This window comes from Cervus elaphus, chromosome 32 (assembly GCF_910594005.1).
Source record: "Cervus elaphus chromosome 32, mCerEla1.1, whole genome shotgun sequence".
NCBI classification, from domain to species: Eukaryota; Metazoa; Chordata; class Mammalia; order Artiodactyla; family Cervidae; genus Cervus; species Cervus elaphus.
In genome coordinates this window covers 27,494,537-27,513,039 of record NC_057846.1, presented here as the reverse complement: position 1 = coordinate 27,513,039, position 18,503 = coordinate 27,494,537, and the positions used below count along the sequence as shown (strand labels likewise).

The following is an 18,503-nucleotide window of genomic DNA, read 5'->3' as shown; positions in this document are numbered from 1 at the left end:
TGGCCAATGTAAAGAAAACCCAGAAACAAGTCAAGTGGCAGGATGTAGGCAAATTCATAGGGAGAGCAGCGCAGGGCTAGAAGCCATTGTGAAACCATTATTTGGTCTTTGTTAAAAGACAAGCAGAGAAACACAAGTCATTTGTCTTATAAGGGCTGATTGTATTTTTCTTCAATATTTTATTGCTTACCTTAAGGGATGGGTAAATATGGAATGTGTTCTGTGGAACGTTGCCTTTAATTTTTCACATGCTTTTGAAAGGGAAATAGAGAATAACAGTGGCCTGAATGCTGACCCAATACTTTCTTCTCCTTCAAGTCTATTTATTCAATTATAGCACAAGCTTCACTAGCTAGGATACAACCATTTGAGAAAAAATTGGGGGATTTTAGCTTTTTCTTTGCTGAAATAGCTTGGAGATAATGGAGTCAAAATTAGAACTAATAAGAATCAATTCACTCAGTCTTGATAAAGTAAATCCCTTATTTGTGGACATGCGATTTAGTCTTGAGTTGTATTTGGCAACTATAAGAGTACAGGGTGTGGAATTTATTCACCTAGAAAAGTCCCTTGAAATTCCCAGCAATTTCATAAAACCTTAGGAGTTCAGACATGCACAAACCTTTGGAAGACAACAATCTCGATTACTCTTTCTGCTGAAAATGACTAAGCTGGATTTTCATTCCTAAAGAGGAAGCTTGACGGATGAAAGTGTAAAGTGTTTACAGTACGCATGGGGTGAGGTACAAGGTGCATAAAAGAATTACTCACTAGGAAGAAGATGACAGTTCTCTGTAGCAGGAATACAGTAGTGCCAAAGAAAATGCAAATGAAAATGTCAAAAGAGCTTAGTCTGTGAGGAATGTTTTGTTACTAAATGTTCTATTCTAATTTCCTGTGTCTCTCAGTCTTACAAACTCACACTAGATCTGTGGATCTTCTATTCTTTTTACATGTGAATACATGGTAACAGCTGAGAAATAACCAAAGATGAGATGCAGGGTTTACAGTTAAATAACTTCCAAGAGAAAAAGGAATATGTTAAGTCAAAACTTCTAGTGTGTAAAGATATTCATCAAACATTATGCTTGTTAGAAAAGACTTGTTTGTTTTTGCTTAAAGAGGAAATAGCTTTCATTATTCACACACATGGACACATGTATTGTTTCAGTATCAAAATCTGATGGGCAGGATGACTATGTAAACCCAAAGACTGCTATTCTGACTAAATCTGAAGTTTCTAAATGTTAAAAAGATTAGTTTATCCCCATTCATTGTTCTGCAACCTAATTACAGACTGTCCCTTTATGGTGTTTAAATAAAAATATATGCGGGAATAATCTCATGAGTTAAAAAATAGCAACCTCCATTTAAAAAAAAAGATACAAAATTTTAGATTGGGTTCCTCCCCTTTAGAAATTAGACAACTTCTCCTGAGTCTTGAGGCTTCCTCTCTGTGCGCAATGCCTCCTAGCCTCTGTGGGATTGAATGAATTTGGTGCCAGAGGGGATGGGCATCATTTTCCTCAAAGTCATTAATCATTATTTGCATAAGGAATCTGTGTTGTACCATAAAAAGTTTATATTAACAGAGTTCCTACTGCTTAGGACATTTACTAGAACAGATAATACGCTTGTAGCCATGTTGCTGTTTAGATTTCCAGTTCTTTAATGGAGTTCTTAACAGCTTTATGAGGTGCATGTGTTTTCATTGAGATTTTCTACATGGATCAGTTTCTGCATTGAAGCCCTAAACCTTTAATCAGGTAATCTTGGGAACACGCGTCTTAAAGAAATTAATTAAGAAATTAATTATGGTTTAGAGTATCACATGAAAAATGTACATGTAATGCACCAATTACATGTCGCAAAGAGTCGGACACGACTCAGCGACTCAACAACAACAACGCATCAATGTGAATCTGGCACTTTGTCAAAGTGAACATTACTGATAGACGAATAAAGATGTTTACCATGATATTAAGAAAATATGGTGGATCTTTCCATCAAACTGATAATAACATATACTCACTGTTCAATTCAATCCCAGGGTTTCCTTTTTTTGGATTAAAATAGTTTCACACTGTGTCTTTAATCTTATCAGAGACTCCGAAAGTAAACAATAGCGCAGTGTGAGAAACCTTGGCTGTGTAACTCTTACGCTCTTGGAGACAAGTATCGCTTTCTTTTTAGCCCACCCCTAAATCATCCTGACTACCTGTTCACTTCACTGGGATTCTCAAAAGAGCAACTAAACACTGTCATGAACAGTTTACGGTCTTTATTGGCGAAGCAGTACTAACTGACAAAGCATGCTCATCTGGGTGCTCTGTAGTACAGTCATTGTTTTACATCATTATCATTATTTTCTTATCTGCAAATTCTTCTCAGCATAAAAAAGTAAATCCGGGACAAAAATCACACTTCAGCGGAACTCTGCTTACAAGTAGCCTCGGAGATGCCCCTGAGGCTGGGCCTTCCGAGGAAAGCAGGGATTCATTACCTGGCAGAGCTCAGCGTGCCCGACTCGCACGCGGCCACCGCCTGAGCCGGGGGCAGAGCGCTCGCCCACGTGCCCAGCGCTCGCGGCGGCGGACAGACCCGGCGGCGCTGCGGCCGGACCCGCCCACCTCGCGGATTGGCCCGCACGGCTGGGACGGTGCGCGCGGGAGGAGGGCTCCGGCGGGGGTCGGCGGGCGCGGGGGAGGGGAGGGGTAGGGGCGGTGCCAGCGGGCCAGGCCCCGCCCCCGAGCGCCAGGCACCGCCCCCCGCGCGGCTACACCCGCGGCGCCCACGTGCCCAGCCCGCTTTCCGCGGCGCTGCGGCCCCGGCGCTTTTCTCCGCGCGAACAGAGAGAGGCGGCAGCCGCTTCTTCAGTCCCCTGAGTTCGCTCCAGCCGCTCGCTCGCCACCGCCCCCTCGGCGCGGACCACGCACTGCCTAGTAAGTTGCCAAGTGTCCGGCGGCACGGAGGGGCCGCCGGCAGGGGCGGCCTGGGTACCGGGGCCTGAGGGGAAGAGCCGAGACGGGGGCGTCCCGGGCCGCGTCCAGCTGCGCGCAGCTGCTGGGAGGCCGCGCTCCGGCGTCTTGGAGACGGGGAGTCTCGGCGCGGTCCCAGGTGCTGGGGAAGCCGGGGAGTGGGGGTGGCCTAGCGTGGCGATGCCGCGGGTCCCGGTGACCGCTCGGGTCTCAGGGGTCCCTGGGCACCCCCACCCCAGGGCGGGACAGCGAGGCCTCGCCGGCTCTACATGCTGACAGGTCCCCTGGGGGGCTCTCGTGTTACCGACAGGACCCCGCTCGGAACTCTGCAAGTCCGTTCACACCCCGAGCTGCCCGGGACTGGTGGGACAGGTAAAGATGGCCCGTCGTGGTGTCCGTTTGAGGGAGTTTTAAGTATATGGGTGCAGTTTTAAACCCTTTTGAGATGGGCTAGACTCAAACCTATTTCTTGCGGTCTTCAGCCTTGAACTCCAAATACCATTCTTGACTTCTTAGGGACCCACTCAGCCTCCGGGTAGCCGAGAACTTTGCAACTTTTCAGAGACTACATCTTAACGATATTTACAAGAAATCCGCTCTCAGAGTTACGTCAGTCGTTTGAGGTGGAAACTACCCAGATTTCAGGAGTAAAAGTTTTCAGGTATCCGAACTCTCAAATATTTATGCAGAACTGTCTTCAAAACCGTTTAGGTGACTCGTTTACGACTGGTGATAAGGTTTATCTAGTCGTTTCTCAGAAATATTCATCTTTTTAACTGGGGGCTATCGTCAGATTTTATTTAAGCAGAGCTGTCGGAATCCTGGCGGGGACTTGAGATACGAACTTAGTGTGTCTGTGGCCTATACCTTAATATTTTTAATTCTTGCTCCAGGCAGTCTTTAAAACTTCTGTCACTTCTTCCCCTCACCCGCCCCCCCCCCCCCAGCATGAGTAATAATTATTTTGTCACGAAATTACCAACATTGGTGCCTGTGATCTTCTTCTAGAGGATGTACAGGGTAAGAATATGCTAATTTTGTATTAATAGTTGTTTTCCCTTTTTGTAATATTAAATCCTTTTTTCTTTTAATCGCACTAAAGCTGAACATGTGCAGAAGAACATAAGCATTTTTTAATTTCTCCCCTGAAAAGTTGCTATTTGGCTCCCCTGATGACTGTGCAAGCCACATTATTTATTAGGGTTTTGCATTTCCTCCCTTGCTCCTCATTTGTTTTCTGTTCTATGCCTCGAACTTCATTACGTTAAGGCACTTTAATCTTTTGGGGTGTGTGACATGATCTTGGAGACCATGGTGTCTCCAGAGATTGAGTTTGCAGAATCCTTGGCCTCAGTTAACTTAGCTTGTCAGTAAAACCCTTTTGATTCCAAGGTTTCTAATCACTATCCCTGGATTTAGAGGCTGGAAGGGAAGAGATGGTAGCTATTGGAGTTCTGAAAATCTGAAAATACTCTGGAGGTTTTGGTCTTGTATGCTCATATGTTTTTATCATTGGGACATATGTGTCTGAAGGATTTTGAAGTTCATGTTTCTTGCTTCCCACTGCAAACCTACTCACCTTCTTGGAGTAGGGGGTGCCTGGTCTCCTTTCTAGAGTGTCCACTTCATTCTCTTCTCTGTCTGCCTTGGGTCGTTTATCATTGTTTCTCCTGGCTCTTCTGGCCAGACATGGAGCCTTTCTGTGGCATTTCTCTTTTTTTAGCCTTAATTTTTCAGATGGACCCTGCCTCTTAATTTTCCTTTGGTGACTTCTCTATTGAGCCTAGTTTCTGTCTTCACTTCTGTTTTGTTATATTTGCTTACTGCTCTGTATATCCATATCTATCTCTCTATACATGTATGTATTTTTAAAGTGTTCAGAGCCATCTGCTGGTTTTATTCTGATGCCCTTCAATGACCAGCTTTCAGAACAAAACCTTGAAAACACCTTGTAGGTTGCTATTTGTTTTATTATTTCCTCAAACAGGATATGAATACATTGATTTCATGGACTGGCTTCTTGTAGAATACTTATTGCAAATCATACATTTAGATCAAAAGCAACATTTTCAGTTGAATATATTTCTGCATATTCACATCCTTAGTACTCTGTGTACATTTGGCTATGTTGTCACCCAACTAAATTCTGAAAAGCTCAGTTAACTAAGATTTCAGTGACATGATGCCACTTGTCTAAATGATTTGAAAACTTAAGTAGTCAACTCATTCCTACACCTTTATCTGAATATTCAAAATCATGTAGACATAGCCTGGATAAGAAAAAGAGACCAATGAAATTGTTCTGTCCATTGTTTTCTGTGGTAATAGCTTTTCATTTTACAGCCTGGCACATAACATGTGCTTCTTTTTGTAGAGTGAAAGCCACTGAGTTCAGTACTTTAAGAAAGGGTGTTATGTCAGTCTTCAAAGGAAAGTACTGAGTCCCTACTCTGTACCAAGCCTTAGACATCCAAAAGTAACGTGTAGCCCCAATTTTGGAAGGATACTACAATCATTTTACATTCCGGAAATTCACCATTGATGGATTTTAAGAGTAATTTTTAATTTTGTTGTCATTTTATATAAAGTAACAACACCTATAAACAGATGAATTCAGTACTCTCTACACCAGAAAGCAAGCAATGAACACATTCTCTAAAATATGAAGATGATGCTTCTTACTATTCTGTCATCAAAAGTACATGTGCTTTGGTGATTTTGTTTGACTGGTAGTAACAAATTTGTCCTGACTTCTCTTATATTTTCCTTTCATTGCCCTTCTGGCTGCTTTATAAAATCTGGTACCTGTGGAAATGTTGTAGATGCTGCAGATAAAACCAAAGCAACAGTTGGGAGTTCAGCCTCACCAGGCTGTACCTAGTTGATCAGGCTCTAACTAACTGACTTAATCAGAACATGGTTTACCTTTTAATTTTTCTGTCCAATTTAGTAACAGCTATTTTATATTAATCTGTGGAAGCAAGCAGCATACTTTCTCACGTGCTAATGGGCTCTTTTAAACTTTCAGTGATTCTGAGAATAGCTTCTGCTGCCATTAAGTTAACCTCATTGGTGAGTATAGTCAGTATTGACTTAAGCTTTGAGTTAATGTGTTTTTTGTTTACAAGTCTGAACTTGAACATGTGGGTCACATCTCTTCTGTTCCTATTTAGAATTTTGCTTTGGTTATCTTGCCTCAGAAAAGTCTGGTTCTCTTGTTTTTCTGAGTGTGTATGAATATGAATACTTTGTTGAAAAATCTCGAAGTTTCTTACATCTAAGGTTGATGTAATGACTTAGTGCTGCGAATGTCATGTATTTAATTTTATGCCATCTCCTTATCCCACTACAAAAATAAATAAATAAAGCCTACATGCCCACACCTATTCTTGTGCTGCATACTGGCACCTCTGTTCAGAACTTGAGTATTATCTGGGATTCGGCAGTGAGGTGGATGAGATAAGAAGATTTTATAACCTTTCTTCCAGGAGCTTGGGGGAAAAAAAAAAGAGCCCTGTGTTATGTTCATTTTTGGAATAGTTTGTGAACAATACACAACAAAGAATTTTTATGTTCCTTGTTGATTCTTGCTAGTTTTTCCCTCATTTGTGGGGAAAATTCTTTTCTTTCCTTAGCCCACTCTGGCTTCATCAAGGCTCCCTAAATCTTCATACAGTCATATCTAGTACAATGCGTTTACACTGTCCAAGCCCACTTCCTTGCAGTGGAGACCTAGTGATCACAGTGGATAGACCTTGATGTCTCCAGGGATGCTGAATAATACTGTAATTAAGATGCTCCCACACTTAAACTGTTGCCCATCTTTTTTCCCCCAGATTTTACTGGGTCTTTCCATTTAAAAATATATGCTTATCTCTTTAAGAAATCAAATATGACATAAACCTTCAAGCTCATTTTTTGTTCATTCTACTCCTTTGTGGGCAAAAATATGCTATGTGGGATTTGTAACTTGATCTTAATTAAAAGATAAAAGCTGACTGGTTAGGGTCTTTTCTTGACTTGACTCTGATACCTAGCTGTCATCTGGCAAATGATGATAATGATGATAGTCACTAGTGGAATGAATAGTTACTATATATTGAACCATAAGGAAGGAATAGGTTCTCTTTGCATGTTCAACTTTATTTATTTACTCCCTCAATATGAACTTGGAGCAGATTTTCAGAATGCTCTTCAATTTCTACTTTAAAAAATAACACTAGAATCTCTAGAATTCGAAATATATTTCAGCATTGGGGGTGGCATATTATCTCTGTATCACATGCAAAGATTTTTTTTTTCCCCACGGTATGTATAGCCTTTGAATTGTTCTCCGCACAGTCCTCATTCATCCTGTCTGGTTTCTTTAAAAAAAAAAGTATCCACTTAGTGGGGATTTATTTCTGTGAAACTATCATGCAAAATTTATACTTTTTAGCAATTGTATGTGCAATCAAATTACTGAATATTGGTTTGATACATAAGGAGTCCCTTGGAATGGGAAATATGACTTTGATTCTGAGAATATCCTAGAAGATAATCCATTTGGAGTCTTCCCCGATCGGAAGTTAGCTAATCCATTTTGGGTGAGTTTGTGTTATAAATACGTATGGCCCAGATCAAGAGTCTGTAGAGAAGCAAAGAATAAGTGAGTGACTTGGTCCCTGTTCCCTGGGCTTTGACCACCACTGAAGGGTTAATAAGTACACACACACAATGGTAAGAGAGTGAGCCATTCACAGAACTGAAGGTAGCAGGTGGAGAGGTCTCTTTTTAACAGTATGTGTTGTGATCCTGGCATAGACTGAATGCTCTGTGAATTTCAGGTACTACTGTCTTCACCATTACAGTTACTATTATTGTTGTTAAAACCACTATCACTCTTCCTCCAGTTACTCCTTGGTGAAACATGGGTCACTTAGCCTTGAGTTCTGGTTGAGCATTTATTCACCAAAATTTGCTTGAGGGAAAAGGCAATAATACTTAACTAAATCATTTGGCTATCACAATAAACTGTGGAAAATTCTGAAAGAGATAGGAATACCAGACCACCTGACCTGCCTCTTGAGAAACCTATATGCAGGTCAGGAAGCAACAGTTAGAACTGGACATGGAACAACAGACTGGTTCCAAATAGGAAAAGGAGTACGTCAAGGCTGTATATTGTCACCCTGCTTATTTAACTTATATGCAGAGTACATCTTGAGAAACGCTGGGCTGGAAGAAGCACAAGCTGGAATCAAGATTGCCGGGAGAAATGTCAATAACCTCAGATATGCAGGTGACACCCCCCTTATGGCAGAAAGTGAAGAGGAACTAAAAAGCCTCCTGATGAAAGTGAAAGAGGAGAGTGAAAAAGTTGGCTTAAAGCTCAACATTCAGAAAACTAAGATCATGGCATCCAGTCCCATTACTTCATGAGAAATAGATGGGGAAACAGTGGGAACAGTGTCAGATTTATTTTTTTGGGCTCCCACATCACTGCAGGTGGTGATTGTAGCCATGAAATTAAAAGACACTTGCTCCTTGGAAGGAAAGTTATGACCAACCTAGACAGCATATTAAAAAGCAGACACGTTACTTTGCCAACAAAGGTCCATCTAGCCAAGGCTATGGTTTTTCCAGTGGTCATGTATGGATGTGAGAGTTGGACTGTGAAAAAAGCTGAGCACTGAAAAATTGATGCTTTTGAACTGTGGTGTTGGAGAAGACTCTTGAGAGTCCCTTGGACTGCAAGGAAATCCAACCAGTCCATCCTGAAGGAGATCAGTCCTGGGTGTTCATTGGAAGGACTGATGCTGAAGCTGAAACTCCAGTACTTTGGCCACCTCATGCGAAGAGTTGACTCATTGGAAAAGACCCTGATGCTGGGAGGGATTGGGGTTGGGAGGAGAAGGGAACAACAGAGGATGAGATGGCTGGATGGCATCACCGACTCGATGGACATGAGTTTGAGTAAACTCTGGGAGTTGCTGTTGGACAGGGAGGCCTGGCGTGCTGCAGTTCATGGGGTCGCAGAGAGTCGGACACGACTGAGCGACTGAACTGAATGGAAGTGAAATCATTTGGCAGAATTGCCTGTCATTTATTACCCTGACACTCAAGAAAGTTGTGATGTTTAACTAAAAATTCAAACTATTCTGAGAGGTCTTAGAGGAAAATTAAAACACATAAGAAGATTATGTTTTAGGTGGAAAATGTGAAGACTAAAATCATTCCAAAAGAGCCGTCAAATTAAGAACATGAGATTATGCTAACTTCTCACTTCGACAGTTGAGTTGTTCTGTTGGTTAAGCTTGGTGCATGTATGACAAACTTAATGAGTTGAAAACCCATAAGGGACCTTGTCAGGAATATAAAGATCACAAGAGGCCTTCAGCCATCGCTCCTGCTTTGCTTCTCCTGAAGGAGTCCCTCTGAAGTCCAGGAAAGCAGTCCTTGTCTGCAGTTTGGTGTTGGTGCCAGTCTGGGCTTTCAGCTTAGACTGGACAGAGGACTGATGAAAAATGCTGGTAGCTGAAGAGATACTTTTCAGTTCCATGTTAAGAGAGGGATGAATTCTTTTGTTAAAAAGAAATACCTTCAGTTCAGTTCCTATCTTTGACCCAGAAGAAGAAAGAATGTTCTAAAAGAAGTTATATAACAGGAAATATATTTATGGTCATCTTTAGCAGAGCTCTTGTACTATACAAGGAGAATTTCTATGAAGACGTGGAGCTGGGTACCACTATTTTACCTTCTGAGTTTCAGACTCTTGTGAATGCACCTTTTCAAAAAAAAATCTGATAATTGTTCTTGAGTGGCGGTGGGTGTGTTGGGGGGGGCAGACAGTTGACTTACATTCTCAGTCTAATAGGCAAGTCTTTATTTGAAGGAATCTGGGAGTGAATTTATTTCTCCTCGGTAAAAATCACTTCACAGAGTTTTTGTTTAATGGACCTCAGGTGCTCTGAATTTCTTTAATCATAATTCTTTGTTTACAATACACTTGGTCCTGCCTTTGTAGGCTCATGTATGTCCAGTAAACATTACCCATTTTAGATTGTTGGGTCAGGTGATGGGTGGAATCTCACTGTATTATGATTTTAAAACAATATATGAATAAATACAATTTTAAATTTCCCCTAAATAAATTAGTAAATGAAGTTTTCACAAATGTGTCCTTTGTGTTTTTCCTTCAAGTGGAGTACATATGTACTGAATGAAATTTTCTTTTCATTCAGAAAGACATCTTTCTTTAGATGGTGGTTTTTTTCCCTCCTAAAATTCCTTTATATTCACTCTCATAATGTTCCTCATCTTTTGAAGCAAAGAGTACTTATTATTTTTGCAGGGGGCTTATAGTTCACAGGATATTGGCAATTTACTTAGGTGCTTATCCTGATAAAAGTCCACATGAAAACTTCCTGATATGGTGTTCTCTGGGAAAAGCCTGTATCCAAAAATTTTAGACTATGCTGTATAGATTTTTTATCTACTCTAATGATCATATTAAACAACATAATTTTATACTTGTATTTCCATATGCCAAGTTTTAAGTGGCCTCTTTAATTCTGTTGTGATTTGAGCAATTGTCTGGGAGATGTTTTTTTCGGGAGGCTGGGGTAAGCTTTGATATTCCATCCTAAGGGCTCATCAGCATTCTAGAGTGTTTGGGGGACATTAGGAATTTACCTACGTCCCAAGGCAGCCTATGCTAGAAAACAAAGGTAAGTTGGCTATAATTTATCTGGCAAAGTGAGATTGCTGTTTCAATTTTTAATTTTTGATATTTTACATTGATCTAGACTTTCAGGAAGGAGTTGATACAAGGAGTAACAGCCTTCATCCAAGTCTAAAACCTCCTGAGAGTTTTTTCTCCCTTTGAAATTAAATGGCCCTGCTGAGTTTTTTAGTGAGTCTCAGCCCTTGGAGTAAGCACTGAGCATGAACTGCGTGTTGTGTGCGGATGTGTCTGAAGAGGTGAATGAGAGGCGGGCAGGGCTCCTCCTTGAGTCTCTGTGGAGCTTCATGGTGTTCAGAGTTACTGCTTTCCTCTCTTTGGCTTTTTAATCTATATTACAAGGTTACATAGACATATTTGGAGGAGAAATCTAAGGTCATATTCTTTTTTGTAGAATCATATTAATGTTTATGATGTGAGGTTCATGCTGTTTATAAGCAGACTCTGAAATATAACTGTGCAACTCCTGAAGGACTGGACAAGTGAATCATGTGGGAGAACTAAAGCGATTCAGGTTGAAAAAGGAAAGATTACATTAACTTACTGTCTTTTCTAATGAAAGCCTTCCTGACAAGTTTCATACAATTTTCATGAACTGTATTTGAACTACTTACAGTTCTTTGATACATGGAGAAGGAACTTTTCCATTAATATTCTTTCAATTCTGATAAAGTTTATACTTCTGTAGAAGAAAGAAGAAACCACACACATGCATATAAAATGCCCCTACCCCGTGAGAGTTCAAGAATCCCTGAGTTTCACCAAGTGGACACCTAGGGTTCCTGCAATCCAGACTAAGATCCCTGAAATTCAGAAGCCATTTCAGCCCCTGGGAAAACTATCTTAGGAGAGAGCCTTTGGGCATGATGGGGCATTCTCGGGCATACATTCTCCCCTTATTGATTTAACATTGCTTGTGGCCACTGAGAAAGGGCTCCGAGGTCAGGGTGACCGCAGGGAGCTCTGAGTTAGAGAGCTTGGACAACAACCCAGTGATGACCATTCCCGTGTGTGCCATGGTGGAAGCAGTTCCCTGAACTTGAAGGCATACTTGGGACTTTAATTGTCAACAGCATCAAATTCCTCCAGAATTTTCAGAATTCTTCTCTCCAGTTCTCAAATACACAGATTTCTGTGGACCAGGACCTATGAACCAGGAAATAAATTTGATTCTAAGTTTAGCTCAGATCATTGATGAGTTATAATCACAAATGGGAAGGAAAAGGAATGGATAATTGGATTTCCCTGGTGACTCAGTGGTAAAGAATCTGCCTGCTAATGCAGGGAACACAGGTTTGATCCCTGGTCTGGGAAGATTCCCTGGAGAAGGAAATGGCAACCCACTCCATGGAGCCTGGCATGCTACAGTCCATGGGGTCGCAGAATTGGACATGACTTATCATCTGAACAACAGCAACAAGAATAATCAGTGCTCTCTTTTCTTATCTAAAATTGTAACACCTTTAGCATGACATTTAAAATCCAACCGTATGGCTCAATATCATTCTGACATGGATCTTCTTGTGGAAACATCTGGAATTTAATAAAGTTATAGTTTAATAGAACTAAAGAGGTCATAATAAAGACATATCACTGTAGAGCCTTGTTAGCTTTCAAAGTATAAACTCACTGAAAACTTTTACTTGTTGTATTTGTTTAATAAGGTGCCTATGGGTTTCCCAGGTGACTCAGTGGTAAAGAATCCGCCTGCTAGTGCAGGGGACACAGGAGATGCAGGTTCGATCCCTGGGTGGGGAAGATCCCCTGGAGAAGGAAATGGCAACCCACTCCAGTATTCTTGCCTGGGGAATCTCATGGACAGAGGAATATGGCGGGCTACAGTCCATGGGGTCACAAAAGAGTCAGACACAACTGAGCAATTGCGTGCGCGCGCATACACACACACACGCACAATATAGTAGCAAAGCAGAGTAAAGAATTTTTAAGTTGGTTTCTGTATAGAAATGCTTATCTTTTGCAAAACTTGCTTTGTAAGTGGTTCAGGTCTTTAATGTTTTGTTGCTAAAATCCTCTTTTAAATGCATTATGCTTGTGACACAGTGGTTGTGTAGGCGGAGTAGGATTTGTGTGCAGTATTCATCAAGAAAATAGCACAAAGTGCATTTCCAGGCTGTGGAGAAACAATGTGGTGGGTGTTGATAAAATTTGTAGTACTAGAACACGTCCTGGGCTGGAGCCTGTTGTAAACTCTCTGATAACTTAGAATTTCACCTTTAAAAAAAAAAATTAGTTTTTCGTTAGATGATCATACACCATTAAGGCGCAGCATCCTGGAAGTTTGGTTCTACCACTGTGAAGACGGTGAGAAACTCTTGTGATAGTGAGTTTTGTATTCCATGCTCTAAACTTAACAATACACTGAAAGCTGTCTTGTGGGCAGTTTCCGAAGCTTTGGAAGGAAAGCTTGGTTTCCTTTGGTTTCATCTCCCATTCCCCTGGCCATGGACAGTTACTGAGTTCATTGCTGTCTGTATGTGCCAAGCACAGTGCTAGGCAGATTCAGAAGGGTAGTAAGCTCCTGAGAATGACACTTTAGAACTCTTCTTTTAATAGTTTAAGAAACTAAGATCTTAAGAGTTGTAACTTATCTGAGGTCAGAACTGCTAGGGGCAGAGTCAAGACTTGATTTCGAGTGTCTTGACTTAACAGAAGCACTGATTTCTATCAGGGCGTCCTGCTTTCATAAAAGCAAGTCATAGTAACTATAATACACTAAGGTTGTAGGAATTTTAGAAATGGGGATCAAAATGCAATTTTAACTTAAAAAAGTTTTTATATGTTAAAATTTCTTGGAAATGAACATATTTGATAAGACATTTTAGTAGTAGTGATCAGTTTATGAGGTGAACAGCTTTGTTAAGTAGCGTATTTTAGCCCCCAAATGTAATCTTAACCTAAAAATAAAAAGACTACACAGGGGTTTTCAACCATCTCGTCATTAGGATTTATGCCTTGTAAATGGTGGTTTTTAAACAAGTTCTGTTTGGAGTGCTGTCCTGCTATATTTAAAAAAAAAAATCTGTTTGGATTTTTACTTTTTCTGATCATAACTAACAGATGGTTTGCACTTAGTTCAGTGAACCAAACAAAAAAAGAACAGACTATGCATAAAATTTCTGTTGACAATGCACTTTATCTCATTGAAACAGATCATATGAACTTTCTGAATAATGAATAGCATATTTACATTATTCTGGTCTTTTTTGCTACTGAGTGCAAAAGAAGTGCGAAAGACAAACAGCCTACCATTATAATTTTAAAAGTTATTCTTGTAAATTATTTTTCTATACTTACTGCATTGCTAACTCTGTGTTGAATGCTCTGCTTCCCAAAAGAATTGTTCCAGCGACTTTGAAAGCGTAAGGCACTATTTATCTCGTTGAACTAGTAGACATAGTAGCAGATTAATTTTTATGAATTATAAACAGTTGCAGTCTTATATTTGACTTTCTGTTGATTCATCATCACCAGCCCTGTTCATCATTGGGAGTTGATGCCTCTGTGTGGTGGGAAAGTGGAGGTAATGGAGACTTAAGGCGGGTATTAGTGAAGTGGAGGTAACTTGTCTAGTGAGGGGTACCGGGAACATCTGTAGTAGTTGGTACCAACAGTAATTGGAAGTTCAAGAGACCTCTGTTTTAGGATTGGGCCTTTATTTCATCACATACGATTTTAATTGATTACATATCAGACCAGAGAAATCAGTGAAGTTTGAGCTATGTAATTTCACTTCTAACTTTGTATGCATGAATCAGAATTCAGAATATTTGCAAGAATTGGAAGAAAAGTGCTCATTTTATTGAACTAAGTATAATTTCTGTTGAGTGAAATGAGTGCAAAAATCTTACTTTTTTGCACTCCCCAAAATGATGTGGGTAGAATGATGTTTTAAGGCAGAGAAGAATCATTTTTCTCTAGTATTCTATCCAACAGAACATCTACTGCAGTTATTTCCTGAGTTGTATTTTCCATGGTGTCTTTAAAGGCATAATATACAGCATTGCTGGTTTTAATAAGCCATGAGATTCTAGCTCAGAAGAAGCCTACACATTTCATTTCAAGCAGAACCATGCCTAACCATTCCACACAGGTGTGTATGTAAGAGTGAGCTGGAGATTATACATGTGCAGACATCGCTGAAGGAAAATAAAAATTTCCTAACTGGCATCATAAATGACAAATGTTCATATTTAAAGGCAAAATATTGAGACTATCTATAAGTGGAGAAAACAGCATTTTGTTGTTAACAACTTAATCCCCAATACATCTGTATAACAGCATAGTTCAGAAAGGAAAATCCAAAGCTTATCTCAACTCACAGAGAGCATGTAAATATCAAAGACACACACTAGTCTTGGTTTTCCCTGCAAGAGTGTGTGAGCTGTCCTTGTAGAACTACTTGGGAGCAGAGCAGCCGTGCACATTCGTGAGGCACACTTGACCTCACAGGGTCTCCCGTTGATTGGGTCCCAATTCCCCAGGTCCAAGCATGTAATACAAATGAGTAAAACAGGTTAGTGCAACATAGTAAGGAATGGTTGAGAACTGTGGTGAACTAGAGAGCAATCAATTTTAAAAACACTACATGCCCCAAAACATGCACTGGGAGCTGGGAAGAATGACTGATAAAACAAAAAGAACCAAGCAACAGAGAAATGGATAGGGAAGATGAGGTCATATGTACAATGGAATATTACTCAGCCATAAAAAAGAACAAAATAATGACATTTGCAGCAACATGGATGGACCTAGAGACTGCCTAGTACTGAGTGAAGCAAGTCAGGACAAATGTCATATACACTTATATGTGAAATCTAAAAAAAAAAATGGTACAGATGAACTGGCTTATAAAACAGAAATAGCTTCACAGATGTAGAAAACAAGCATGGTTACAAGGGAGGAGGGTGGGGAGGGATAAATTGGGAGTTTGGGATTGACATATATACACACATACACTACACTATGTATAAAATGAGGACCTACTGTATAGCACAAGCAACTCTGTTCCATACTCTGTAATGACCTGTATGGGAAAAGAATCTGAAAAAAAGTGGATATATGTGTATGTATAACTGATTGCTCTGCTACAGCAGAAACTAACACAGCACTGTAAATCAACTAGACTCCAATAAAAATTATTTTTAAGAAGTCAAGAGGCAAAAAGAACTGAGCAGAGTTGCTGACATTGTGAGAATGTTGCATTGTGGAATGAGACTGCAGCCCAGTAAACCCATATTTGTATTCTAGATCTCTTTAAATATGTCAGAACCTTGGCATGTATAGCAATTCCAAACGTATTTTCCTTTCTTAAAAGGACACACAGAAAGAGGTTGGGAAATACTCATATAGCAGCTATTGATGGGACTTTACTCCCTGCAACTATCTGATTCTGGAATGACCTACATTTTCAGGTTTTCCAGATTTCCCTACTCTCTTAAAGATACTCGGAGTGGAAGCAAAACTCAAGGGTTGAATGAAAAGGGTTCCCTGTTGCTTGGATCTCACATTCATCTCTTAGGCTTGCTTCACTATCCTTTCATTCAGCCAAAAATATTCAACTGGAAACTATCAACTAAAGCCTCATCTCCAAACAGATTCTATTGATATTTTTTTAAATTATGAATCACAGCTTCCTTAAATTTTGGGAGCATAACAGTAATGAGGATAAAGATAGTGGAGACTGATACATTTTGCTGGCATGAGAAAGAAAAAAAATCTTCTGTTTGTGTGTGATCTGAATATTCCCAGCATTTAATATTGTGATTTTCTGGGCAAAGTGGGTGAATGATAGAGCTCTTCTGGTTTTGTGGAAGATTGTCTTATATGTGATAGATAGTTACATTGGTTGACGTCGTATTACCTGCTACTCAGAATTAAACATTCCATATAGGAGTACAAGGGGAAGGGGAGAGAAAGAGGAATTGCAGTTGTTAATGCAAAAATAGATTTGTTGTACACAGTGAACCTTTAAATTTAAGAGTTTACCAAATCAATATTTATTTGATCTGAGTAATGGATATGTAATGCTGTAATTGGACTCATTGTAAAAGACCCTGTTGCTGGGAAAGGTTGAAGGCAGGAGGAGAAGGGGATGACAGAGGATAAGATGGTTGGATGGCATCACTGGCTCAATGGACATGAGTTTGAGTAAACTCCAGGAGACGGTGAAGGACAGGGAAGCTGGCGTGCTGCAGTCTGTGGAGTCGCAACAAGTCAGACATGACTGAGCGACTGAACAACAAGACTGCAATACCCCATCTATATCATGAGGATATACCTTGTGGGTTTCTTCCCTAGTCACTGTGAACTTACATGATTATCACTCTTTTGGAAGGTGAGGCATGGGAGGTTTATGGCAAGGTGGACTTTGGTATAAAATAACTACCTAATATCTGACTATTGGTTTATACCTATGCAGAAAATTATGAGAAACTTAGTCATAAAAAAAGAAATTGTATCTTTAAATAATAGAACCTGAGTTGGCAGACCAAGTAATTTAGCTAACACCCTTTTAACTAAACCTGATTCCCCACATTTCTGAATCATTCTGAATCACGTGTCCTCTGTTTAAAATGACAACCTGACGCCTTTCTTGGAAGGCAGCTGCTGATGTGTTGGAACACTGTTAGGTAGGGTGTGCTGCCTGGAATTGGGTGGTGTCTTACTCTTTTCACTGTTGCTGTTTAGTCGCCCAGGCATGACTGACTCTTTGTGACCCCGTGGCCTATCGCATGCTAGGCTACCCTGTCCGTCACCATCTCCTGGAGTTCACTGAAGCTCATGTCTGTTGAGTCGATGATGCTGTTCAGCCATCTCATCCTCTGTCGCCCCTTTCTCCTCTTGCCTTCAGTCTTGTCAGCATCAGGGTCTTTTCCAGTGAGTTGGCTCTTCCTATCAGGCGGCCAAAGTGTTGGAGCTTCAGCTTTAGCATCAGTCCTTCCAACAAATATTCAGGGTTGATTTCCTTTAGAATTGACTGGTTTGATCTCCTTGCTGTCCAAAGGACTCTCAAGAGTCTTCTCCAGCACCACAGTTTGAAAGCATCAACTCTTAGGCACCTTCTTTATGGTCCAACTCTCAAACATCTGTACATGACTACTGGAAAAACCTATATGAAAACTTAAAATGATGTATTAAGTAAGAATTATAGTATCTCTGCTTGTTTCTCCCTTTCCATGCCTTCAAACAGATTCCTTCTGTGGACTGAGAAAATAATGTTGACTTCTACCGAATTATACCAATTTATTTCCAGGCACAAAATGAGACCACAGAAGAACTTCTGGTAATAGGAGAGAAAGGTCTCTGATATTATCAGAAGCCATTTGAAATAAAATCTAAGCAAAATGAAAACATGAAAGATGTGATTTGCAGGGCCTAAGACTTTATTTGTTCTGGGATATGTTTTGAATTCAGACATATGAGAAGAACTAAGGATCTGAGATATTTGAGAACCCAAGAGATGGATAAAGAATGAACTAGATAAATTGCAAAATGAATACAGTGTTTCAGAAAATGTTGCATGTTCTTATAAAAATCGTAAAATTTGCAGGAAGCCTTCTTTTATGAGATTGTTGGAAATTTTTGTAGCTAGAAGTAATGAGTTTTAATATATGTTAGAATTTAAATACAGACATAAGTTATGATACATCTCTGGTTCAATGGTCCTTGCAAAATCTCCCCAGTGCTTAAATTTTAATAACTATTACACTTTCAATCTTAAGGTAGTAGTGGTTCATGAATTTGGAAGGTTAAACACTACTGGAGATGAGATGAGGTTTTTA

At 40.1% G+C, this 18,503-nt stretch overlaps 1 protein-coding gene across 3 annotated transcripts in view; it reads left to right on the top strand.

Annotated features, from left to right (window-relative positions):
* Positions 1-2,793: 2,793 nt before the first annotated feature.
* Positions 2,794-18,503, top strand: part of SLC7A2 (solute carrier family 7 member 2) — a 71,876-nt gene continuing 56,166 nt past the window's right edge. The window contains exons 1-2 of one of the 3 annotated variants that reach the window (XM_043893489.1): positions 2,797-2,942; positions 3,289-3,350. The gene's annotated coding sequence lies outside the window, so the exon portion shown is untranslated. Of the gene's footprint in view, positions 2,943-3,288; positions 3,351-18,503 lie in introns of all 3 variants that reach the window. The other 2 variants (XM_043893488.1, XM_043893486.1) reach the window with 2 other exon arrangements.